The 27,342-nt window shown below is 39.5% G+C and overlaps 1 protein-coding gene across 6 annotated transcripts in view; it reads left to right on the plus strand.

The window, feature by feature from the left end:
* The window catches only part of SYT1 (synaptotagmin 1), a 399,960-nt gene that overhangs the window by 45,331 nt on the left and 327,287 nt on the right, over window positions 1-27,342 (plus strand). The gene's annotated exons all lie outside the window — the stretch shown is intronic.

Below are 27,342 nucleotides of genomic sequence, written 5' to 3' on the forward strand. Positions count from 1 at the left end.
TTATACATGTGGAAGCAGACTATTCTAGCAATTGAATTTCATTTCAGCACTGGCAATTGGACAGCATTATCTTGGTACATCTGCGATCAGCTAGTTTGCGGTTCAGAAACAGCGCTGAGGATGAAGAAAGAAGCATAACATCATACGCATAACATTATACACATGTTGGGAGTTCTGAAGCATTTAGCAAGTGATCTTCACCTGAGGAAGGAGAGCAGTAGGCACATAGATAACTTGAGTGTGTTTATTGTCCTCCTTAGGTGCAAAGATTTATGCTGTGCATCTTTCATCTTGTTTTTCACGGATTAATTCCTGATGTTTTTTTCTTTTCCATTTTTAGTTATAGGTCAGTTTTATAGGCTTCTGTACCCTATTTTAGTGACCCTCACCTCTGGCTGAGAAATGCGGTATACAAATGTGGTAAATAAATAAATATCCTCCTGCACTATCCTAAATAGATTTCTTGAGCATATAAACAGTACGGTGGGGTGTGTGAGTTTTAGTGAAATAGTGAAAAGCTTAGCATTAGGCCAATATACTCTGCAAGTAAAACCCCAAGTGATCCTAATGATATAGAGTATTTAACCAATTTAAATATAATATATAATTTTGTTATCTGTACAAAATTGCCGAAGTAGTAAATGACGGACATGGAAGAAAACAGATAGCTGAGAAATTGTCACATTTCACTTCTCTGGGTAATTATAAATAAAGCCCACATTTGCTATCTTCTACATACATATTTGGGGTTAAGCCTTGTTAAACTCAGTGAGGTTTATTTGCAAGAAATGAAGAAAAAGATTAGTCGATTATCTTCTGTATGATTTTTTAGGGGAAAGACCTGGTGTGCAAAGGGTAACTTATATCCAAGTAAACATAAATATAGTAGTGGCACAAATCAGTGTTATAAACCTTATATTGTTAAGTCCCACACATCACCCTGTTAAAGAACTTTAGTTCCACCACAGGAGAAACAAAAGAATATATTTTTTCCAAGAAATATACATTTCTAGACTTTTTTATAGTTAAAGATATATATATTTTAAATAAGCTTGATAGATTAATGAGAATAAAAACAGTTTGTGTTATTTCTTAACAGTGTTATCCAGTCCAGATAACACCATTGAGGCTTTTGTCCCTGTTGCTGTGTACCTTCAAATTGCTTTGAACTTATGTTCAAAGGTGAATTTATCATGTATTTTTCTTGGCAAGAGTTATTCAAAGGAGATTTGCCTTTGCTTTCCTCTGAGGCTGAGAGATTGTGACTTTTCCAAGGTAACTGAATTGGTTTGCATGTCTGAATGGATATTTGAATATTGGTTTCCTGGAGTACCAATCCAACATAAAAACAGACGGAACGTCACTTATCTGCAATGTTTGGGAGCAGAAATATTTGGGATCACAGGTTCTGGAATATTAGGACAGACATAATGAGATGTTTTGAAGATAGTATTCAAATGTGAGCATGAAATTCATTTACATTTTATATACACTTTATACATATAACCTGAAAGTAATTTTATACACAATATTTTAAATAATTTTGCACATGAAATAAAGTATGTGTACATAAAACAATTAGAAAGCAAAGATTTAACTATCTTAGCCACCCATGTGGATAATTTTGCATTTAGGAATAGTTTGGATTTTGGAGTTCTGAATAAGGGATGCTCAACCTATATACTATGATAGCGCTTGTCCCTGTTCCACACAGAATGGAGGCTGACAGTGCAATTTTATTTACGTCTGAACCCCACTAAATTTCCAGACATTTTTAAATTCATTGTTCTTTCATGTTTGAAACCATAAAATTAAAGTAGTTGTGTAGAAAGTGAATGCAAATGAACAAAAATAGCAATCCATTTGTAACTGAAAATCATAATACAGGTTGGTCATTCCTTATCCAGAATTCTGAGAAATTCTAAAATCCAAAATTGTCTATTGGGGTGGGATGGATTAGGGTGCTGAAAATGTGAAGCCCTTGTTTTCCAAATGGTCAGTGTACACAATGTTTGTTATATGCACAACATTATTAAAATATTGCATAAAATTACTTTCAGGCTGTGTACTCTTTCCTCCAACACCACAGTTCAAAAGCATCTATCTTCCTTCACTCAACCTTCCCTATGGTCCAGCTCCCACATCGGTAGGTGACTACGGGGAATACCATGGCTTTAACTATGCGGATCTTCATTGGCAGTGTGATGTCTCTACTCTTCACTATTTTATTGAGATTGGACATTGCTCTCCTCCCAAGAAGTAAGCGTCTTCTGATTTCCCGGCAGCAGTCTGCGTCTGCAGTAATCTTTCCACCTAGAAATACAAAGTCTGCCATGACCTCCACGTTTTCTCCCTCTATTTGCCAGTTTTCAATCAAACCGGTTGACATAATTTTGGTTTTTTTATGTTTAACTGCAACCCAACTTTTGTGCTTTCTTCTTTCACCTTGATTAGAAGGCTTCTCAGTCCCTCCTCGCTTTTGGCCATCAAAGTTGTATCATCTGCATATCTAAGTTTGTTAATATTTCTTTCAGCAATTTTGACCCCAGTCTTGCATTCATTAAGTCCCGCACATCACATAATGTGTTCTGCATACAAGTTGAATAGGTTGGGCGAGAGTATACAACCCTGCCATACGCCTTTCCCAATCTTGAACCAATCTGTTGCAATTTAGTATAAGAAGCAAATAAGAAATATGTGCAATCAGTATTTGGAATATCTTTGACGAGTTGGATGTTAATGCTTTTATTAGGTGCTTTAACTCTTATATTTCATGTTTTAAATGTCATTTTTCTTATCTTATCTTATGGTGAACTGTCCTATTGATTCCATGCCTATTTTTATATTGTTGATTTGAGTTTAGGGTTATGTATGTAAGGCATTGAATTTTGCAGTTATTTTTGTGTAAACTGCTTTGAGTCCCCCATCCCTCCAAGAGGTGAGAAAAGTGGTATATAAATACTGCAAATAAATAAATGAATAATAGTCTCAAGCATTTTGGATAACAGATACTCATCTTGCAATACTGCTCAGTAGAAAAACACAAAAATAATAAATAAATTGCAGTACTGTTATTAGAAATAAATATATTGCTATGATGAAGACACAAAAACCAATAATTATTCCATAATGTTCATGTTATGGAAACTCTTTGCCCTACCCAGACTATTTCTATCCCACTTATGGCATATCTGCACCATGCTGTTTATTATTAGGTATATATATATAGCCTGCATAGTCACTGAACTGAACAACTTTCTTTAGGTTTCTATACAGTTAGAAGCAATTCCAGGTGGAGGAGAAAATGCTTTTGAAGAGTACCTCTTGAAGCACTACTGGAATGCATAAATAGTTTTGAAATAAAAATGGGGACTACAGGCAAGGCAAGGAAACAATAACCTTGGAGATTAATATCAGAAAATTGAACACAACTTTGAATTGACTGACTGAACATAAAGTGAGGTGCCTCCGATTTCAACTGTGAATAGTAGAATACATAAATAGGAGGAACAAAAACGTTTTCTTGCCACACTATTCTAGCTACTATTATGCAAACTTGAAAATTTCCCATGATAAATCTAACTGGTAACAATGAAGTTCAGTATGAATGCATTTCTGCTAAAATATTCCACTGGTGTAGCGGTGGTAGCGATTTTCCATTAAAAACTTAAATCCTTACTGTAACAGGAATTTCTATGCTAATTTAAGATGTAAATACAGGTTTCATAAATCATAATCTCTTCTGAGTGTTTCCAGGGCAGCTACAGTCGGAGCTGTTTGGTTCTATTCCTATTAAATAACATACATTTACTCCATTGTGGATGAACCACAAAACTGTATCAGGCTGCCCCAAAGGGACTTTCCCTGTTGGATAGAATCAAGTATTATAGGGGTTCAATTTCACTGGATATGCATTACACTATTACAGTGTACATAATGAAAGGAGGTCATGAACTTAGCCATTTGGAAATTGTTGTGAGAGAATCTTTGCTGACTAGAATCAAATAATAATCTTCAGGCTTCTTTGAATAAAAACCACCAGAAGAACCTTATGTTTAGTGAAAGACCAGGAAAGGGAGGGGCAGGGAGAATGAAACACTGCTTCTTTACGTTTTCTTCTCCAGATGTTTGTCAGCTGAAAGTTGCTCCCTTAAGCTTCTTTTCAAGGGGGTGGAAAAGCAGATAGGGAAAAAGATTTAAAATGGAAAAAAATCCAAAAAGAAAGGGTTAAGCTGCTCCCAAATAATATTTTTGTCTGTGGTCTAGTATCCACAGCCAATTGAAGGAAATGTTTCTATAATTTTATTTGGACTGAAAAGTGTATTCTGTGGTGCTGGTGATGTTGTTGTCACCTGTGGTTAAGCTACTGTTTCCCTCCTCATCATAGCATTACCTTTCAATGATGGTGGGATTGTTTGTTCCTGTGAGGCAAGAGATAGCAGTAGGAACTTCATGTCAGACAGGTTTTTGTTGAGAAGGCAGAAAAAAGTCCCCCAAAATTGTCAAAGGCTTTCATGGCCAGAATCACTGGGTTGTTGTAGGTTTTTTTCGGGCTATATGGCCATGTTCTAGAGGCATTCTCTCCTGACATTTCACCTGCATCTATGGCAAGCATCCTTAAAGGTAGTGAGGTCTGTTGGAATCAACCTGGACACAGCATATTATTTGAGAACACAGAAATGCTGGACCACTCTAACAACCACAATGTCAGACTGCACAGAGAAGCCACTGAAATCCATAAGCATGTGGACAATAGAGAGGAAACAATCAGGGACAGCTAATCACCTCTCAACAAAAGATTCCTCCAGGCACTAACAAGCCACACCAAAAAACTACCAAGCCATCATACTAATCAAGGTGGTCAGTTGAAACATTCACATCTAGCTCCAACAGACAAGAGTTATTTGTCCCACCCTGGTCATTCCACAGATATATAAACCCAACTTTCCTAGCAGTAGGATGTATGTGTGACACTGGCTGAAGATCTCTCAGAGACAAAGGTGGTGGAACCATAACTAGTATTTGCTAGCACTGTGCAGAAGTATGCATGGTTTTGAATGCCTTTTAACAAGAAAATCCTATGATAATACGATACAAAACAATAAATGAAATTCCCTTGTTGGAAGGCACTCAGCAAACTACTGGGATACAGCAGAGGAAAACTGTAAATAGCTCTGTGGCTAATGACACAACTGGATTTCAGCTGCTAATATACTGAGAGGAATAGAGGAGGCAGGCATGAAAATTGAAGAAAGAAACATCAGCAATGTGTGGTGTGCAGATTATTGACTGCTAAACATAGATTGTTGTACTTTGGGCATAACACAAGGAAGTGTGGCTTGCTAAATACAACTGTAATGCAATAGGAAATGAGGAGGATCACATTCCAGATGGATATAATCAATCAAAGAAGCCATGGCTTGCGGAGGGGAGGGGGGTTGTGTCTCTCATTCATAGTATTGCTGTAAGTTAAAGTCAACTTAATGACAGCTAACACCAACTGTTTCCCCTCTCTCTCCACAGTTCTGCTACCCCAGTGCTTAATCTTGTACACCTGCTTTTCATTTTAAGAAAGCTAGATGACTTTTCAGACTTCTACTGTGCAAGGTCCAGTTTGGCCAAGTTTAAAAACATTTCCTGTTAACTGGAGGATTTTGAGTGTTCTTGTCCAAAAATTATGCCCCCTCCCTCACTTTTGAGTCTGGCCCTGAAACAGATTCAGACACAGTGCACTGAGCTGTCAATAATCTCACACTCCAATTACAGTTTCCACTTGAGCTATTTAAATGTCTGATAGCCATGATAATAACAAAAGACAGAAGCAGCAGCACAGATAGATAAACCGTTCTGTGTTGAAAAATGCTGTGATGTCTGCCAACCAGATTTTCTTCCTGCTCTTTAAGCCTGCTGTGTTCTCCTATGATTTCTTTTCTTCTTTGCTGTGAAATGTCTTGTCAGGTGAAGGCTCAACACATCTTACTCATTCCTGTTTGCAAGCCGTTAGTGTGGCAAAGAGATTCTTCTGAGTTCTGCTTCCAAAATGATGTGGAGGGAGGGAATGCAGTTTGGAAAACAGAACAGATTGTAAGCTTCACTGAATAAAAAAATATAATTAGATTTTTGTTTAGGTATCTTAATCAACTGACACTTTCTTGGATGATAAAGCATAAATAATTCCCCAAGCATGCTAACTGGCCTCCTGAGAGATTTCATGCCTTTGAGTAAGGTTGGTTTATTTCAGTCTTACTGTTTCAGGGCATCTGAAGTTGACAGAATAGACCAGTATCATATGTAAATAAGTAAGTAAATAAGAAAAAAATAGTATTGTGGAGACCTTTTTTTCTTTGCTACTTTTCCTAAGTAGGGAAGGGAACAGACAAGTGGTAACATTTATTAATTCAATCGCAGTGAGTTGTCCAATTCATCAATAGCCATAGAAACAAAGTAATATATAAAAACTTGAGCTGCATAACTGATTTCTGCTTATGCATTTCATTTTATTTCTCCTAACTGCACGCTCACAATGAGCAAAGAAGTCACAGGAGACAAATAACATTTTGTTTGCATAATTTGTGGACTTGTCAAAGGAAATCTTTGCCTAATTTCATTTGAACAGAAGACTAAAGTGTATTTTGTGATCTCATCATTGCTGTTATTTGTTGTCAAGTTCACTTTGATTTATGGTGATCCCATAGAGTCATGATCATCAATGTTCGATCTTGCAAGTTCAGGTTATGGCTTCCTTTACTGATCTTATCTATCACATGTATTATGTATTGAAACCCTCCGTGGATCCCCTGGACATTAATAATTACAGATCAGTGTCTAACCTCCCTTTTTGGGCAGGGTGATGCCTCCAACTCCCATTTCAAACTGGCTTCAGAGTAGGATACAGAGTTGGGATTGCTGTCGTCACCTTAGTGGGTTATTTACCTCTCAGCACTGACAGAGAGCGCGTCCATGTTGGTATTCCCAGAGTTCTCAGCTGCCTTTGATACCATCAACAATTGTATCCCTCTAGAATGCCTGAAGGTGTTAGTAACCAGAGGCACTGTGCTACATTGGTTCCAGCCGTACCTCTTAGGCAGGTTCCAGATGGTTGTGCTTGGGGATAGCTGCTCCTCAAAAAAGGAACTGTTATGTGGTGTCCCACAAGGTGCTTTTCAATATTTACATGAAGCCACTCGGAAAGATCATCCACAGGCATGGGGTGGGGAGTTATCAGTATGCCGATGACACCCAAATATATTTCTCCATGCCTTCAAAAGCAGCTACAGCTAAGCATAGTGTGTCTCCTCTGAAAAATTGCCTGGAGGATGTAATGGATTAGATAAGTAAAGATAAATTGTAACTGAATCCAGACAAAGCAGAGGTGCTTGCCATCAAGGGTTCTAATCTGGGGGATGAGGTGTGTCAACCAGTTCTGGATTGGGAGGGATTACATTCCCCTTGAAAAACTGTGTTCGCAGCTTGGGAATGCTCCTGGATCCATCTCACAAAATGTCTTCCGGGTAGATGTAACAGTCAGGAGTACTTACTATCAGCTTTGGCTGATACGCCAGCTGCACTCCTTCTTAGATTTGAACGACCTTAAGATGGTAGTACATGCTATGGTAACATCAAGGTTGGACTTCTGCAATGCACTTTCCATTGGACTACCCTTTTATGAAGTTTGGAAACTCCAGTTGATTCAAAATACAGCAGCCAGACTGATTATAGGAACATCTAGAAGTGAGCATATTACACCTATTATTAAAGTCACTCCACTGGCTGCCAGTTAGTTTCCAGGCAATGTATAAAGTGTTGGTATTGACCTTTAAAATACTACATGGTTTGGGCCAGGTCACCTACAGGATCACCTTCTCCCATACAATCTGCCCCAAACACTGAGGTGCTCTGGAGGGTCTCTGCTCCAGCTTGCCAGAACTTGACTGGCAACCATCACTCAGAGGATGTTTTCATCCTCCCCAAGACTGTGGAACGACCTACTGGTAGAGCTCCGACAGCTATCAACTGTCACAATTTAATTATTTATTTATTTACTTACTTCATTTATATACTGCTTTTCTCAGCCCTTGGGCGACTCAAAGTGGTTAACCATAGCAAAATTCAGTGCTCAACATCATAAAAACAGTTAAAACAGTTAAAACAATGACATAATAAACAATCAATTAAACATAACTATAACATCTAATTAGTGTCTCATAAGTGGAATCAAGATCCAATCTCATAATCCGTTGTTCTGTATTCCTATATTCAATACACTGCCTATTCAAATGCCTGCTCGAATAACCAGGTCTTCACTTTCCTCCGAAATGCTAATAGGGAGGGGGCCGATCTAATTTCTGTAGGAAGGGCATTCCACAGCCGAGGGGCCACCACTGAGAAGGCCCTGTCTCTCATCCCCGCTTGTGATGCAGACGGGACAGAGAGCAGGGCCTCCCCAGATGATCTTAACATTCTAGCTGGTTCATAGGAGATGCGTTCAGACAGGTAAATTGGGCCAGAACTGTTTAGGGCTTTATAGGCTAATGCCAGCACTTTGAATTGTACCTGGTAGCAAACTGACAGCCAGTGGAGCTGGTGCAACAGAGGAGTTGTATGCTCCCTGAGCACCGCTCCTGTCAGTATCCTGGCTGCCGAACGTTGGACCATTTGAAGCTTCTGAACAGTTTTCAAAGGCAATCCCACGAAGAGAGTGTTGCAGTAGTCTATACAGGATGTAACCAGAACATGGACTGCCGTGGCCAAGTCAGACTTCCCACGGTACGGGTGCAGCTGGCGCACAAGTTTTAACTGTGTGAATGCTCCCCTGGTCACCGCTGAAACCTGGGGTTCCAGGTGAGTCCAGGATCACACCCAGGCTGCGAACCTGCTTCTTCAGGGGGAGTGTAACCCTATCCAACACAGGCCGTAACCCTATGCCCTATTCGGCCTTGCGACTGACCAGGAGTACCTCTGTCCTATCTGGATTCAATTTCAATTTGTTCGCCCTCATCCAGACCATCACAGAGGCCAAGCACTGGTTCAGGACCTGAACAGCCTCCTTAGTAGCAGATGGAAAGGAGTGACAGAGTTGGACATTATCAGCGTACAGATGACATCGAACCCGAAACTCTGGATGATCTCCCCCAGCGGTTTCATGTAGATGTTAAACAACATGGGAGACAATATTGAGCCCTGAGGAACCCCACAAGACAATGGTTGTGGGGTTGAACAGGTGTCTCCCAATAACACCTTCTGAGATCAGCCCTCTAGGAAGGACCGGAGCCACTGCAAAACAGTACCTTCAAAGTCCATTCCCGCGAGGCGTCCCAGAAGGATACCATAGTCGACAGTATCGAAGGCTACTGAGAGGTCCAGGGACACACTCCCCCTGTCCAGCTCCCGGCGTACATAGAGTGTTTTTAAATTATTATGTGCTCTGATTATGTGTTTTAGCAATGTTGTAACCCACCTTGAGCCATGAGGAGAGGCGGGTAAGAAATAAAATTATTATTTTTATTATTATCGATACATTTACAAATGTACTCTACAATGTATCTGCTCTGAAATAAGTCTTATTAAGCTTAGCTATCTCCAATATAAATGGGTTTAGGATTGTAGCCATTGATAGATTTCTGGATGAGATCAGGAGATAGGAGACTCTTGGGATGTATTGCATTGACCACTGACAGCTTGCATGTATGCTGCTATTAGCTTACATGATCTTTCTTTTTCTTTGTACATGGTCTGTACAGAACATGTACAAATATAATATATAAAGGGCACATAGCTTTGAGGTATAACACTTCCTCTGCTTGGTCTTCCCTTAGTAGGTTTCAGGAAGCATCTCAGTTGATTCCTTACCTGCCTGTTTGACATAACCATTCTAAAAAAGCTTTTTGGATTATGACTTCCAATGGCAACACTGGTTGAAATATTCTGGGACATGTAATAAAAAAATACTTTCCCCATTTCTAGGCAGAAGATATTGCAGTACAGGTAAAAACATGCTTCTCCCCCAAATTAAAGAGTTTTCAATTTTGAACACATGTTTGTTATATGGTTGTCTGTTGTACATCCATATTAGAGCATCTATGAACTACCTTCTTGATCTGCGGCAATGTGACATTCTCCCTACTTGGGTTATACAGCAGTAGAACTAAACTGTTTTATTTTATCAGCAGTTAGCAGCAGTCAGAAGCTATTACTGCTTTAATTTAGTTGTCTTCTTGCCCAAATACAGATGCCGTTAAGAAATTACCCTATTTTCACTATTTTTTATATCTCATTTCCTATTCCTGCTCTTTGCCTTAGTCTGTAGCTACAATGGCACATCTATATCTTAACTGCTGTCACCCAATTAAATTTGCTTTGCATATGGGTTTAAATTTGCTTTGCATATGAGGTTTTTTTTCTATTTGAGGGCACATTCACTATGCCTTTCACCTGTTGTTTTGTGGAGAAAGGGGGAGATAGTTGTGACTGATGTCTTTGGTTAACTCTTAAGCACAGTTATTCTTTCATCCCTTCACCAACTATATCTTACCTAGTTAGAAAGTGGCCCAAAATTCACACTTTCATTTAATACATTCAAAGCAATTGTCAAAATAATGACTTTTTTTTTTTTTTGGATATAACACTTCAGTCCTTGGAAATTCGTTATGGAGAAATTTACCAATGCATCAAAATTGTAGAATGTTATTAATTAAATTAGCAGCATGCAAACAAAGAAACTTCTGAAAGACATGTTTGAAGAAAGAGTAATTTCAAGAAAAGCAGACTTCAATTGGCTATCCAATTCTCCTGTTTTTTTTCTTTCTTGTGGGACTACCTAAATAATTGTTCGCATTAGAAAACACTGCAATATCCAGCAGCCGAAGGAAAACTTTCAAACAAAATTAATGCACCATTAATGCATGTCAGGTAAAATGCACTTGAAAGGTTGCACACATGTGAAGTGGCAAGTAGAGGTCATCTGTATGACATCTTTTTCATAATTAGATTTTTAAATTGCCAAATGTTTTATTGTCATTTATAGAAGTGTTATTTCAAAAATAAATATCTAAACGTTATTAGTTTTTAAATGGTAGTGCAACTTTTAGGCTACCCTCTACATTTTGTAGGGACCTGTTACTGCCCTGCTATCACCAAGATGGGATAAACTGTCAGTTTGACATGCTTGCTATTTTGATTATTTTTCACAAGAGGAAAAAGACAGCAATCATATTCCCAACTTCTTTTTAATTCTTTAAACAAGCTTATTTTTATATTTGTCTGATATTTTTCAAGTCTTACAATTTTGTCATAAATGCAGTTTAAAACATTCTCTCTCTTTCAGACACACACACACTCACACACAATATGAAATAAAACTTTTCATGTCTAATATTCTTTTGAGTTTTAGACTGCATGTATCTGTTAGGCAGACACTCTTGCCAATTTCCATTCACTGTGACATTAGAATAACCTCTAATTATGAAGTGTCAGATTTCAGCCAACATAAAATATCAATATTCTATACTATATAAAGTAGTTTTTGTAAGCTATACTGAAACATGGCATATTGGTTAAAATTGTCCTTATGATTGAAATGATGCATTTTACAAGAAACAGTGGCAGATATATTGTATACTACAATGAGTTACTGCATCTGTAGAACATTATTCAGTTGGAGTAACAGCTCTGACTCTCTTCTGTGCAATCATATACTGAGTACATAAAATGAATCTTTGTCAAATTCTGCTTTATGAAAGTTGAAATTGGTTTTTGTCATCAGGAACAAATTTTTTTACAATCCTTGTTGAATAATGTCCAGATTCAAATCCAAAATAATTGTATACAGCACCCCTCCCCCATACACAAATTCAGTAGCCATGGTTTCACTTATCCATGCTCCAGAAATAATCCCCTGCAGAAGTTTTGTTGGGTGTCTCTAGGTTCTCCAATGTGATTCTATAGTATGTTTTAGCCCAATTATTGTCAAAATGCAGGGATCACTATTATCCATGGTTTCAGGTATCCATTGGGGGTCTTGGAACATGTCCCTTGTAAATATTGGAGTTAAACTGTTTAATTCTTCAGGATGAGTAACAAATTGACCATATATCTAATCATCCTGTGTATACAAATATTTTAAAGCATGTGGCATTTTTCATACATTTTCATAAGTAAATCTATGGTATGAAAATAGAAAATTTGTCTACCAATAAAGTGTCACTTGGTAAAAAGATAAGTGTGTTTTGTGCCATAAACCTATGGTGTATTTGCACTGTAAAATGAATTCAGTCTGACACCGTTTTAACTTTCATTGTTTGTTGCAATGGAATCATGGGAGTTGTGGTTTTCCAAGATCTTTAGGTAAAGGTAAAGGTAGTCCCCTGACATTAAGTCCAGTCATGTCTGACTCTGGGGTGTGGTGCTCATCTCCATTTCTAAGCCAAAGAGCCAGCGTTGTCCGTAGACACCTCCAAGGTCATGTGGCCGGCATGACTGCATGGAGCGCTGTCCAAGATCTTTAGCCTACTCTAATAGTGCTGATGCTTCACCACAAATCACAGGATTCCATAGCATTGAGCCATGGCAGTAAAAGTGCTGTCAAACTACATTCATTCTACAATGTACATTAACCCTAATAAAACTTTAATTCTCATTAGAAAGGGAGATTCTTAAGTTTACATCTATCTAAGGTTATGATTATGCATCTTTTAAATTAAAAAATCACTAATAAGGGTCTATGAACAATGTACATTATTTTCAAGGAGAAATTTGATTACATTTTTCTAATCAGACATTATGGGACTCTCATGTCTACAAATATATAATATTTTTGCCTTAATTATCTGGTTCAGAGGAAAGGGGCAGTGTGTGGAATTAGACCATAAGCATACTGCTGACTTCCAGTCCAACAAAATTTAGTTTATTAGACTGAGATTGTTGTGTCTAAATTGGACTAGTTTATACATTTTCTGACTGAAGTTTTGGGCAACTTCTTGAGCTATGTTGTGTTTATATCAGCTGATCATTGTAGTCAGTTTGTGATATCTGAAGATATCATTAGTTATGGGGAAGGAGATGGTTTTCTAAGTATCTTGCACTCAAGACATTTAGGGAATAAGAATGTTTTATTCTGTGAATATTAGAAACAAAGTAATTAACATAAAGTTGCTAAGTCCAAATTATATCTAGACACCAACAGTTCCAAGAACAGTGGGAAAGCTTGCATGCCATATGTTTGGCTCTACCTAGTCACCTGCAGAGAGCTAAGGATAAAGTAGCAGCTATAAGCTTCGGTTTTAAAGCCTTAATTTGCATAAGTTTAAATAACTTTGTAAATTATAGCTTTAAAACTGACATATGGTATTTTGTATTCACTTCTATCCTCTGATGTCTACTTAAGGAATTCAGCATTTGACTAATAGATCCAAAATGCTACACCAGAGACTTCTTGCCTGCTTCTATCGTTTTTAAAATGTTAAGTTTGAATGAGAAGTCCTTGTGTTTTTCTAGAACAGATATGTCATGAAGGAGGCAATGTAATGTAGCAGTTGTTAAGAAACGTAGAGGATAGGGCACATCAAAATGTCTATAAAGCATTTAGAAAGCTGTTGTGGCCAATTTAGAATTTTAAAAAGACAGGATACAATCCTATGTACTTTTTCTCAGAAGCAAAAAACATTGATGTCATTGGGGTTTGATTCTACGTAGTTAGTTATGTATAGGATTGTAAAAGAATTTGTTGAAACCTGTTTTAAGGGTGACCTACTTCTAAATCAAATCTATAAAGACAACATTGTTTGTATTACAAGTTAAGTATCCATTTTCTAAAATGTTTAGGCTCAAAAGTGGACATTACTATAGCTGCATGCTTATAATTCCTTCTTTAAAAACAAAAATGTTAGAAAACCAAAACTTTCAGCAATGGAAAAAGAAATTACAGAAAACCCACACACGCAGATAGATATCTAAATAAAAACTCCAACCATCACCCAAGTCAAAAATGAAGCACCATTAAAGCCTTGGCAGACCGTGCAAAAAGAATCTGCGAACCCCACCTCCTTCAAGATGAACTGAACCACCTCAACTGGGCTCTACAGGCCAATGGATACTCCACCTCAGACATCAGAAGAGCTGCAAGACCAAGAACAAGCCACAAGAATAAAGATGAAGATCCACCCAGAGGAAAAGTGTCCCTGCCATACATCAAGGGAACCACTGACCGCATAGGGAAGCTGATGAGGAAACACAACATACAAACAATCTACAAACCCACCAAGAAAATTCAACAAATGCTACGTTCAGCAAAGGACAAGAGGGATCCTCTCACCTCTGCAGGAGTCTACCGTGTACCATGCAGCTGTGGACAAGTCTACATAGGGACCACCAAACGCAGCGCCCAGACACGCATCAAGGAACATGAAAGGCACTGCAGACTACTCCAACCAGAGAAATCAGCCATAGCAGAGCACCTGATGAACCAACCTGGACACAGCATTCTATTTGAGAACACAAAAATGCTGGACCACTCTCACAACCACCATGTCAGGCTACACAGAGAAGCCATTGAAATCCACAAACATGTGGACAATTTCAACAGAAAGGAAGAAACCATGAAAATGAACAAAATTTGGCTACCAGTTTTAAAAAATTCTAAAATTAAAACAACAGAGAGAAAAACAGGCAGGGACATCTAATCACCTTTCATTAAGAGTTTGCTCCAGGCACAGTCAGCCCATTATATGCTAATCAAGGTGGTCAATTGAAAAGATTCACACCTAGCCCATCTTACAGTAGCCTTTTGTCTCACCCTGGTCTTTCCACAGATATATAAACCCCCTTTTTTCCCAGCTCCAGACCTCACCCTCTGAGGATGCCTGCCATAGATGCAGGCGAAACGTCAGGAGAAATGCCTCTAGAACATGGCCATATAGCCCGAAAAAACCCACAAGAACTGAGTATTCTATTTTGGTCTGTCGTCACCTGAAATGCCATGTCCAGTTCTAGGCACTACAGTTTGATAATGATATTGAAGCTGGAACATGTCCACAGGAGGGTGATCAAGATGATAAAAGGTGTTGAAACCAATCCTTATGAGGAACAGCTAAGGAGCTGGATGTATTTAGCTTGAAGAAAGATTCAAAAGAGATATGATAGCTATTATTAACTCCATGTAGAAGATGGAGCAAGCTTCTTTTTAACTACTCCAAAGATTAGAACATGAAGCTTCTTAACCGTATGAGCCATTTGACAGTGGAACAGACCACCTTGCAGGATAATGGATTTCTCTTTTTTGAAGGTCTTTAAACAGAGGTTGTATAGGCATCTTTTAAGAATGTTGTGGTTGGTTATTACTGCATGGAAGGAGTAGGATTTTAGTATCTTCCAGCTCTATGATTTTGTGGTGCTAGTTTTAATGAACTTATTGGAAAGAAAGCTTTTGTGAAATCTTTTAAGAAGTGACAACTGTAAAAGTTTTGGTATCCAGGAATTGAGACCTAGGAAGTCCCTGATCCAACTGATTACTTGTGTTTAGACATTTGAAGCAGGACTTTCTTTTATAGGAGACAATGTATTCATTTTTGTTTTTGTTTTCTGTGAATTCTTTCTCTACAGGAAATCCCCATTACCAATTCATTTGCAGTGGCCAATAACAAATACTTTATCTTAGACCTTGTACTTGAATTACATTAGACAAGCTGATGGATACTCCTTTCAGACCTGTGTTTGTTTGAAAAACTGCATGCAGGAAAAATAAAATAAAATAAAAACATGATGATTATTTAAAGGCAGCAATGCAAACACAACAATAGTTTTGGCATGAACTTTATGGGATTCAATTTTCTTCTGATGTAAATACATATTAGCATCTGTATTTTATTATATCCCAGTCATCATATTCACTTGGATAATCTTTGCACAGAGATGGCATCCACAAAATTATAGAGTAAAAGGAGCCAATTTGCCCAGCTACTGCTTGATTTTTCATAATAAAACTGCCATGAACACAGCATATTGCAGCATGTGCTTCTGCCAATTCCTTCCATCTTGTGTTTTTCTTTCATTTCTCTCTGGGGGAAACTCCTCTATGGAGCAATCTTCCATCTGCCAGAGAAGCCAAAATCTTACTAATAAACACTGTTGTCTTCAACATCACTGCTAGAAACAACAGCAGCAGCAACACAAAAGCTCTGTGGGTTGTTAAATGGCAAGAACCCGATATATTAGTTATTGCCACAGAGACAATAAATAAATATATTTTGCTATAGTTCAGAAACAGATCCCCATGTTGTTCCTTTATGTTATGTTCATTAAAATGGAAAATGTAGAAAATGTTTGTTTCTTACTTTTGTATTCTCTTGTTTGTTTATGAGAAATGTGTTAGCCTCACAACAATCTGGAAACATTGGTGAACACAAAAGGGAATACATTTCTTTGGGGAATTGGGGTTCTTCCATAGTTACACCAGCATTCTGATATGGTATTTTCCTCATGGGAAATGATGCAAAAAAGAGTGTTCAGAATGATAAAAGTTAGAAAGGAACTAAATATAGGCAGCCCCTGAAGTGCAAACATCCAACTTACATATGACTCCTAGTTACAAACTGGGGTGAGACAACAGGAAATAAGAGGGAAAATGTGTCTAGGAAAAGGAAATCACTCCTGTAAGTTATCATGAGGAAAAGGTGTCTCAGCTGAAGCTTTATCACTAATCCTTGTTTCCATGACAACCCACAATTTTCAAAATCCAATTGTCATAGGGTCAGAAAGTTAGGGGATATCTTCTGAACAGGGGTAGAGACAGCCCTTCCCAAAACAAAAAAAATAGCTGGAGTTACACTTAAAACGTGTACTTGTTCTGACTTACATACAAATTCAACTTAATAACAAACCTACAGAATCTATCTTGCTCATAACCCAGAGACTGTCTGCATTTGTATATTTGGAGAGAACGGAACCATATGTTGGCAGTTCTTTTATGTAAATATATCAATACTGCACTTGTTTTATATTTCTTGTCTGAAAGGTCCACAGTAAAGGGGAGCTGCATTCTTAAAACCTTTATAGAAAGAGTTCCAAATGTAAATAGAGATTGATATTTATCTGTTATAACAGATAAATCATACATTGCAACTCTGTAGAAGTAGGGTCAAGTAAGTGACCTCTCAGTACAGGTGACTGCTTTCACCTATGGCTGCAGCCCCTGTTTGGTGAGAAACAGAGCCATCATGTTTGCTGGAACTGCTGAGAAAAATAAACTGGTCCTAATATGCAGATATTTACATGGAGAACTGCTATGCAGTGAAAGAATATAGGACTGATGTTTTTCCAGATGTTTGTGAATACCTATCACTTATTACCATTAATCGGGCTAACAGAAGCTGATGGTAATTGGATAACAAAATGATCTAGAAGGCCATATATTTCTTCATTGCAGGTATAGGAAATGCATGTGACATACAGTAAGAAAGTTTTTAACCACATGTTGTGTTATTTTTGTCAGTTTTTTTTCAAATAGTGAATTAGTCAAAATTATGCAGTGAGAAATATATGTATTCTCAGCATAGTTGTGGGTGATTTTTTTTGTACACTCTCAAGAAGACACAAAAATAAGCTTCTAAAATTAGTCTTTACCTAAGTTAAATAACCATGGAAGTTTTAAATGTTTTAAAGTTTTTTTAAATATCTCATAAAACTTTTATTTCACTTGACTGATGTTGGAATGTATTAAGATAAAATTGTTTCTACAGACACGCAAGGATTATGGCTTGACCCAGTTTTGCTCAGCAGAATAAGAAGCTAAACACTGTTGCCTGTAATACCTAATTTTGATCCTATTTAGAAAAGGTTTATAAGCTTCTGAAGAGTTCAGCAGGTACTGTACCTTGGATGTAGAGAGGAAGAGAGTTACAGTATCTTTAAACTATAAGTACAATCTTTGAGCAAAGTGTTTAGTATTTCCGGACAAACTTCTTGAAAATCCCCACTCCCACATCTGTTGGATAGAAAGAGATAGGGCTAAGTTGCAGCAAAGATAATGTGAAGGGTATAGTGAAGACACAGTTGAAACTACTGCTGACTGATGCTACTTAGAATAAAATGGCTTAATTATGGGAAAATAGATAGCTCAATCAGTCCTAAAGACATGGTGCCAGCATGTGGCTTTTATATCAATGGTGATTTTTCTGTTCATAAGACTTTATAAGATTGTGATTACACACTTGCCCCTCGACCCCAGAAATAACGAGACAGACAACAATGATATGGATTCAAATTGGGCAACTTTTATTGAATGTTACCTATTTAAGTTCAACTGAACTAAACTATGTGTCTAGGAACTTGGTGGCTAGCCGAGGCAGCGTCCTCGGCTATTTAGTGTGTAATATCTGTGTGCCCTGGATCCCCAACCAGGCAACCTGAAGGTAAAAGTCTGGAGAAGCCTGTCTCATATTATTGTAATCGGCTTCTCCAATTTCTGTGCCAATTGATGTCCCCTCACCCATTTGGTGACTTCTAGGTGAGTGATTGTTGTACACTGCCCCCCACCCTTAAGGGGTGCCTTGCGTATACCTCCATGTCTGTGTTTTCCTGATCTATTTATGCCACGGATTGGGGGCAAATGTCTATTTCGCCCCCATCCCCCACCAAGCCCCTCAAAACTTCCTGAATGCCTAACTGCAAACAGCCCAAAATTGTGCGTTACCCAAATCTGTGAGGTGTACACCATCGTAACGGTAAACTGTGTTTTGTCATGTGTAATGTCTCCATGGTGTATGTAAGATCCCCTGCCCTGTGCCAAAGCCGTGCGCATGGCCCAGTTCACACGCTGTCTGGCCTTCTCGAGCTTCCTGACGTCACCGCCTCCTGGCCACCGAAGGCGTGAATGATGGCCGACCAAGCGATGTGAAACCGGGGCCATGCCCGCCAGATCTTGAGAATGTCAGCACGGGCTTGTAGATACAGGGCCCTGCCATTAAGCAGGCCCAGATCGTTACCTCCAATATGGAGCACCGGCCCAACGAAGGCCCCGAACACCCTTCCACTCGACCAATGCAGTGGAAGCGCAACCCAGATGCTGGCCAAAGGATGAGTTCCCGGCGTATATCTCCGCCCAGTGGACATAACTATGCCCACAAACAAGGATTCTCCATCTATGCACCAGCCTGGCAGTCCCTGCAAAATAAACAACAAACAAACAAGCGCAGAGCGAACCTATCGGCTGTAAGCGTCCTATTTCCCCCTTCCATTGATTTAATGGCCACATCAATACAACCCAAGTGAGCTGCCAAAGATGCCGCCCCTATACGAAAAGAATGAGTGCCAAATTTATGGGCACTCTAACCCCAGCATCTTCGGCGCCCTATCTGTGATGGCCCAAAGTGATGTTTTGCGAGGGGGTGAAATCCTGAAGGCAAAACAAATATCCCCTCGACTCAACCCTAGCTCGGGGTCCTTGTATCTAGCCGATGCAGCCGGCACGCGCAGGGGATCACATCAGATTTCATGGATCTCAAATTAGAGGATAATGTGGGAAACCGGGGACCCAACACATGAATATGAAAACCCCTCTGAAAAAACCTTCCCATAGGTACTTAACTGCCCCACTATCTGGGAACTGATCCAGCCAAACCTTCAACTGATTTAACCTAATTGGGCTGGGGCCCTTGTGAAACTGTGGCCTGTCCTGAAGGTTTCTTAACGAATTGGGTGTCCCTAGTATTACCTCTTGCGGCTCTCCCCTTGGGGCAATTTCGGGATGGATGGGACCCATAACAAATAGAGCACAAGTGTGCGTATCGACAGTCCTTCCGTGAACAGGCTCCCTGAGCCACAAATTCCCAGCATAAAGGCTTTTGGCGCTGGGACTGCAGCTGGGGAGCCCCCTGCCGAGAGGGCTGTCCCGCTGTGTTCTGAATAGTGTGCCCACTGTCCGCCTTCAAAGCAGAGGAAGCCCTAGATGGATTCATAACTTCAATCCAAATTTGGTCATCAATCAAGTCCCAACGTTTGTCTGGGTGGCAAGCCACTTCCGCTCTAAAACGCCTATCATACTCTAGCCAAGCGTTAGGAGGGCCGCTAACATAAGCCTTGTTAATAATATTCTGATACTGCCACAAAGCTGTAGCCCTTTCCGGGGCAGCATCAGAAAGCAGATTTGCGTACATCGTGAAACAAGGGAGCCAGTTCTCCCAATTCTGCTCAACCTTGCGCTTCTTAATTTTTTCCTTACTGTCCTCATCTAACTCATCCTTCTCCTTCTTATCCAGATCCCTAAAGTATAGAGAAAAGATATCGATATATTCATTTCTCAATATCTTCTCCATAGTTTTGGTTGCCAAATGGGAACCTAAACCTGAAAGACTGACAGTAGGAGTCGCCTGTGGTGGCCATTTTGCTGTGCCCCAAAATTTGTTGGCTTCCCCAGTTCGGGCCGATTCCAAGGTGACCGTAGCCGGCTTGACCGCTTGAGTGGTGGACTCATCCCTATTATCCCCTATACTGAGTTCCGACCCACCAGCAGACTGAATCCCAACTGCAGCATGTGACTGAACCCCCACCACAGGTTGAGCCCGCCCCTGGTCCCAGGGCCATGTAAGTGAGGTGGAAGTACTTGCTGATGTGAGTGCGGTGGAAGTACCTACTGGGACAGCCGTCACCAACTTCTCGTGCCCTGCTACATCAGTGGAAGCAGCAGTCGACCCCACCGACTGAGTGGACCCGGCCACGGCACTGGACGTGGAGGCCAATGCCGTGGGCTGACTGGGTCCGGCCACCGCAGCTGCCATGGACCCGGACGAAGTCTGCCCAGATGGACGTGCTTCGGGGCTGGTGATGGTCTGCACAGCCGAAGACACCGAAGAAGAGCTCTCCGCAGCCCCCGGAGTCACCAGCTGGTCCGGAAGCCGAACCGCCTTTTCAGCCCCCGCGGTTGAAGCCGACTCTAAAATAGAAACCCGGGACAACAAGGATTTAAACAATTGCTTCTTGCTTGCCCGGCGAGTGGGGCGTGAACCAGCCCCACCACTCCCAACCCCCCTATCCTTTTCAACTTGGTTAACACGCTGCAGAAGAGCCTCTAGATCTTCCATAGACACTCCATCCTCATCTGACGATGACCTGTCCTGACGTAAAGGGCGCTTGTGACCCGTCTTCTCCGCGGGACCCGATCCCTTAGGGCCCCCCTTGTTTTTCTTCGAAGGCATCCTAAATAAAATTGGGAGTAGAAAATACCAATGAGCACCGGCACCAAAGAGTTGGAAACAACGCCATGTGCCTTTCCACATACCCCAGTTATGGCGCCCTCTTGTTTACGGCACCCCATAACCATAGAAACAAAGAGTTGGCAAAAACATATGCGTCGTTCCCCATCCCTTGCTTATGACGCCCGAGAACCATAGAGAACCATAGAATCAAAGAGTTGGAATAGACCCCAAGCGCCAGCTTCCCATGCCTAGAATCATAGAATCAAAGAGCTGAAAGAGACACCATGCGCCCTCACCTGCTTCTGCCTACAGAATAAGTATGCTAATACTTCCCAATACTACAATTAAGATATGTGCAGTATGCATAGGAATTCATTTTTTTTATTTTTAATTAATTTATTTATTATTTCTTGCTGTGTCTTTGTCAGTGTTGATGTGGAGAGTGTCTATTTCCCCCAAACTCCATCTGTGTTTATATTTGGGCATATTGAGTATTCGTGCCAAGTTTGGTCCAGACCCATCATTGTTTGAGTTCACAGTGCTCTCTAGATGTAGGTGAACTACAACTCCCAAACTCAAGGTCAATGCTCAGCCAACCCTTCTAGTGTTTTCTGTGTCCAGACCCATCATTGTTTGAGTTCACAGTGCTCTCTAGATGTAGGTGAACTACAACTCCCAAACTCAAGGACAATGCTCAGCCAACCCTTCTAGTGTTTTCTGTGTCCAGACCCATCATTGTTTGAGTTCACAGTGCTCTCTAGATGTAGGTGAACTACAACTCCCAAACTCAAGGTCAATGCTTAGCCAACCCTTCTAGTGTTTTCTGTTGATCATGGGAGGCCTGTGTGGCAAGTTTGGTTCAAATCCATCGTTGGTGGAGTTCAGAATGGTCTTAAGATTGTAGGTGAACTATAAATCCTAGCAACTACAACTCTCAAATGACAAATCATAATTCTGTGAGTGGTGGCCACTCCTTGTGTTGTGAGATGTTTTGTTGCCAAATTTGGTGTGATTTCGTTCATTGGTTCTTTTGCTATTACGGTACTCATTATGCACAGAGCATGGCTGGAATCACTGGGTTGTTGTAGGTTTTTCAAGTAGGAAGAGACCTCCAAGGGTCATCCAGTCCAGCCCCTTCTGGCAAATGGCAAAAGCACAATCTAACCACTCCTGAGAGATGGCAATTCAATCTCAGAATAATAATAATAATAATAATAATAATAATAATAATACATGAATCCTAGGATAGGAAGAGACCAGCACAATCTAACCACTCCTGACAGATGGCCAGCCTCAGTTTAATAATAATAATAATCGCCTCCCTAACGGCCCCCGGCCGATCCAAATATCCAGCCGCGCTAAGCACGGCCGGATAGGAGTGCAGCCCTAACCAAGGCCGAACTGCGTCATAGCAGCAGCGGCCGCCAAAATGGCGGCCGCTCCTCCAAGCTGCTCCCGCAATGGCGCCTTTCGCGCCAAAACCCGGTTCGCCGCCACGTTCGAGCAGCGCGAGCCCCAGCAGATCCACAAGGCTCTCCTTGCAGGCGATGCCTGCCCGGCAGAGCGGCACCGCTGAGGCAGACAATCCCAGGGGAAGGAGAAGAGAATGAGAAGAGCACCCCCTTTCCCCCCAACGGCAAAGGAATGGAAATGGCGGCCGCCGCTCGGGACGGCCCGAGCGCGCGCCAAGCCATCCGGTCGCCGGGCGACCACGCCGCCAATGCTCCGCTGCGCTCCGCCGCCATGATCCGCCGGGGAAGGAGGGAAGGACCCCCTCCTCCCAAACCGGCTCTCCAAACCGACCTGCAGAGCAAACGAAGGTGCGTCCGTCCTGAAGAAAGTCTTAACAAGACTGAAGGAAGGAGGCTGGCTCACGTGATCAGCCAGCCCCCTCCCTTCTTCTAGGAGGTTCGAAGGAACCTCCATTCTCTGCCTTCTGGGGGGAGGGGCAAATCGCTCTCCCAACCAACTGCGTTGGTTGGGAGAGTCCCATTTCTATACTTTTTCCCTATCATTACACAATCAGCAAATTATTATTATTATTATTATTATTATTATTATTATTATTAAATGTTATTTATATTTCTGCACCTTACTTGGATCTGCACACATCATTCAAAAATACATCACACAGTCCTAGTTGCTTGGGAAGTGTTCAGCTTGTGAGTTTGTGATACGAAATCCAGCATATAGATCTCGTTTGCTGTGACATACTGTGGTTTTGTCAGTATAATAATATTATTTTATTTCCTACCTGCCTCTCATCATGGTTCGAGGTGGGTATAGCATTATTTAAGCACATAATCATTGTGAAAATTCTATAAATATATATATTGAACTGTATCTCTATAAAATACATATTACAATGTATTTCTCTTAAAATTCACAGAACAGAGATTAAATACAAAACACAAGTTTAAAATTAATGCTTAAAACTGGCAGGGTAGGCCTGCCGGAAGAGAAACGTCTTTAGTTGGTTTTTAAATTCTGACAGCTGATCTAGCTGTCAGAGCTCTTCCGGCAGATCATTCCACAGTCATGAGGCGGTCGATGAAAGTACCCCCATTGACCATAAAAGCAATCAAGAATGTGTATTAGTGTTATATCTTTTTAGGCCAACTAAATTGAAGATATTATACTAATATAAGCGATTTTAAATATAAAAATTGTATCATCTTTGATAAAAACCAAAATTTTCAAACCATTACTTGAATTCTTATATAGAAGAGGAAGAAATATGGATCACCATTCAGTATAGGAGGATCTCTATTTTTGTCCCCCCCCCCCTTTTTTTTTTTATGGTAGTGATTTATATAAGAAAAAAAGCCAGAAAGCCATAGTAAGAAAAACTGACCGATGTTCCCACCTGTCCAGGGAGGGGATTGAGAATTAGAAAGAGAAATCAGTCTGTCACAAATAAAAAATAGATCCCAACTACGTTTAAAAATAGCAAAATACAGTGTAATCTAACACATGTCTAGTCAAAAGTTAGTCCCATTGATTTCAATGTGGGTCCCTCCCATGCTCTTCCCCACAGAGAAAAAATGATGGGCAGCTGTAGTATTTATTGTTGTCTTGTGTTTTTAATATATATATGTGTGTGTGTGTGTGTGTGTGTGTGTGTGTGTGTGTTGTCCTGCCTTGCTTTCTGGCAATTCCTAGTACCACCTGTAACATTTAATTCTCACCTAAAGGTGGATTTCCTTTTGATTCCAAGGCATCGCATATTAATGTATTCATTTCCTTTGTTTATTAAAAAGCTTTTAAAGGGTTGTAGTACTATAGTGCATCAAAGGAATTGGAACTATTCTGCTATAATAGGACCGCCTCAGCAAAGTATGCCTCCAAGTGTAAATCCAAGAAATTACTACAAATAGTAATTTGTAGTAAATAGAAACAAAAGAAAGGATGAATGGAGGCATAGTTACTGGTAAACCCTATGGAGCTGTATCGGAGAGCACACATTACTTTGGATTACTTTAGGATAGCCCATAGATATGGCATCTAATTTCACCAACTGAAGCTTTTCTTTTCTTTTTTAATATGATTTTTATTACAAAGGGTACAAGAATAGATATAGAACAGAGGCATTTTTAACATCTTACATCTTCATCTTCTTCCATTGATATCTTATACTAAAGGTTTCTATGATGTTCAAAAAGGGGAAAAACAACATTTCTAATATAAAACAGAATGATAGAAAAGTGAGTGTATAGTGTTTTGAAGCAAAGAAGATAGAAAAGTTGAAAAACAGAAAATCGAAAGCCCCAACTAATGCTTCTTAACGTATATCAGCTATCTCCTTCATAATAAAAAATCTATTCTTTTTATCATAAAATGTCTTATCTCTGGTAGATTTACTTTCCAGGATCCCTTGAATATCATTGTGGAGCCTGTTATTCTCATCACTGACATCTCATTTTTTTTCTTGTTATTCCTACATCCCCGTACTACTAATTTTCCCTTTATGCTACAGAAAACCATTTCTTTTCATTTTCTTTTCTTCTTTTAAATAGTCAATAAAAGGTTGAGATTCTTCTTCAAGTTTGGAAGGATATGGTGATTGTATAATCCTAGTCAGTTTGTCTATCTGAAGCTTTTCAGATCCTTACATGGAAGCTGACTTTTCTGAAATTCTCTTTTCTACACAAGTATGAAATGTTCAAAAGCCTTGGCTTTCTTTTTATCTTCTTACTCTATAGACAGAAAAAGAGAGATATTACTTGAAGAATTTATATTGTAGGTATGTGAGGAGGGACATCCTGAATGTAGGCAATCTTATTCTTTTGAAAGCTGACCCATATCTGAAACTTAGAACCCAGCCTAGAAATCTGTATTGCCCCCTTTGGCAATATAGATTTCAGGCTATTATGGCTGGAATCACTGGGTTGTTGTAGGTTTTTTGGGCTGTGTGGCCATGTTCTAGAAGCATTCTCTCCTGACATTTTACCTGCATCTGTGGCAGGCATCCTCAGAGGTTGTGAGGTTACAACCTCTGAGGATGCCTGTCACAGATGCAGGCAAATGCAGGCACATATGCAGGCAGAACATTAGGAGAGAATGTTTCTAGAACCTGACCACACAGCCCAAAAAACCTACAACAACCCAGATTTCAGGCTCCTCCAGTCTGTTTGCCAATAGATAAAGGCCACAATTAAGGAGTTAAATCCCAGCTCCTACCTGGCTTCCTAAGGTTATGATCCAGAATAGAATCTTACAAATAAGGAAATAATTAAGAAATATGCCCCGTTCTTTAAAGAGAGTTTACTCCATCACTGATGATGTACCTTCAGGTGCATATGACTGCCAAAGAAAGCCTCTGCTGCTAAGAGCCACAGAGAAGCATTAGTCACTTAAGTAGATATAAGTCCAATGAGGCAGAATCGATGTACAGTACAATCACCCAGTGAAGAAGACTATCCTTTACATGTATTTACAGTAATTATTATTCAGTATTATATCTTATAAACTAACCCAGAATTGAATGAGGTGAGGAATATGTCCTGAAGCCTTGATCTGCATTGCTCTGTTGTATGACTGTGATTATATAAGACAAATGCAGGAAGAGATTAACATCAGTGACATCTGACCACTTCATATTAAGTACTTCCAATTACACTGTTCTCACCAAAGTAATTACTCTATAAATAGATACTTAAGTACAGGTCTGTTATATGCAACTAACCATAAAGGATAGTAGCAATTTTCCTAATAGGTTAACCTGTAAATTTATTTTGGAACTGTTATATATTCTGTAAACCTCTCTAAAAGGTGATAAAATGAAGTTTATTTAGTACTACAAACTGAAGAGGAAGCAAATTATTTTGCCAATAAAGGCTAGTTATTTAAAAAAACAAAAACAAACTCACTTGGATCAATTTATTATAACAGCTTCATTCATCATATATAAGGGTGTTTTATTTGGTTCTTAATTATTGCCTTTTTGGAAAGAACTAGTTTGAATAAGGATATTAGAAAGGATACTAAAATATAAGGAAAAGTAACTTCTTTTGGTAGTTTAAATTTAAGGAGAATCCATAGTTAAAGCAATTCTTTTAGCATAGCAAGCTGGTCATTTCTTTTTCTTTTCAAAATAATCCTAAATTCTGTTTCAACTGTTGATTTGCATAATAATACCTAATGGACATTGTTTGCTTTTCAATGTATTTCATATTCAAATGTCTCAGGGAACATTGCATTTTTTCATCAAAAGCATCAGTATTTAATATGTTGTTCTTTCTTTCAAACTTCGTATATAAACTCATTGAATTGTTGAAGAATGTATAATAATAAAAGTGTGTGTGTGCATGTGCATGTGCGCACCAAAACCATGACTCAAAAACCATAAAATCTAGATAACTCAAACTTTGCATACATATAATGCAACTACTGGGACTGTATAGCTATAGGATATTTGGACTTCTTTTTAGCATTAATTATTGTTTTAAATATGTATAAGTTTGATGCCTACATAACTGCCTCCACACTTCTTATCTAGTTAAAAATGTAAGTATTTAAGGGAAGCATTTTCCTGGACTCTCAGAAGGATTTCATACCATTCTCACGGTATCTTCCTGGGGAAATTAAGGCACATCTAAATTCCAAACTCCATTACTCTGTTTCCATTGCAATTATAAAAGAACCTTGGTATTTTTAATGC

This window comes from Anolis sagrei, chromosome 5, assembly GCF_037176765.1.
Source record: "Anolis sagrei isolate rAnoSag1 chromosome 5, rAnoSag1.mat, whole genome shotgun sequence".
NCBI classification, from domain to species: Eukaryota; Metazoa; Chordata; class Lepidosauria; order Squamata; family Dactyloidae; genus Anolis; species Anolis sagrei.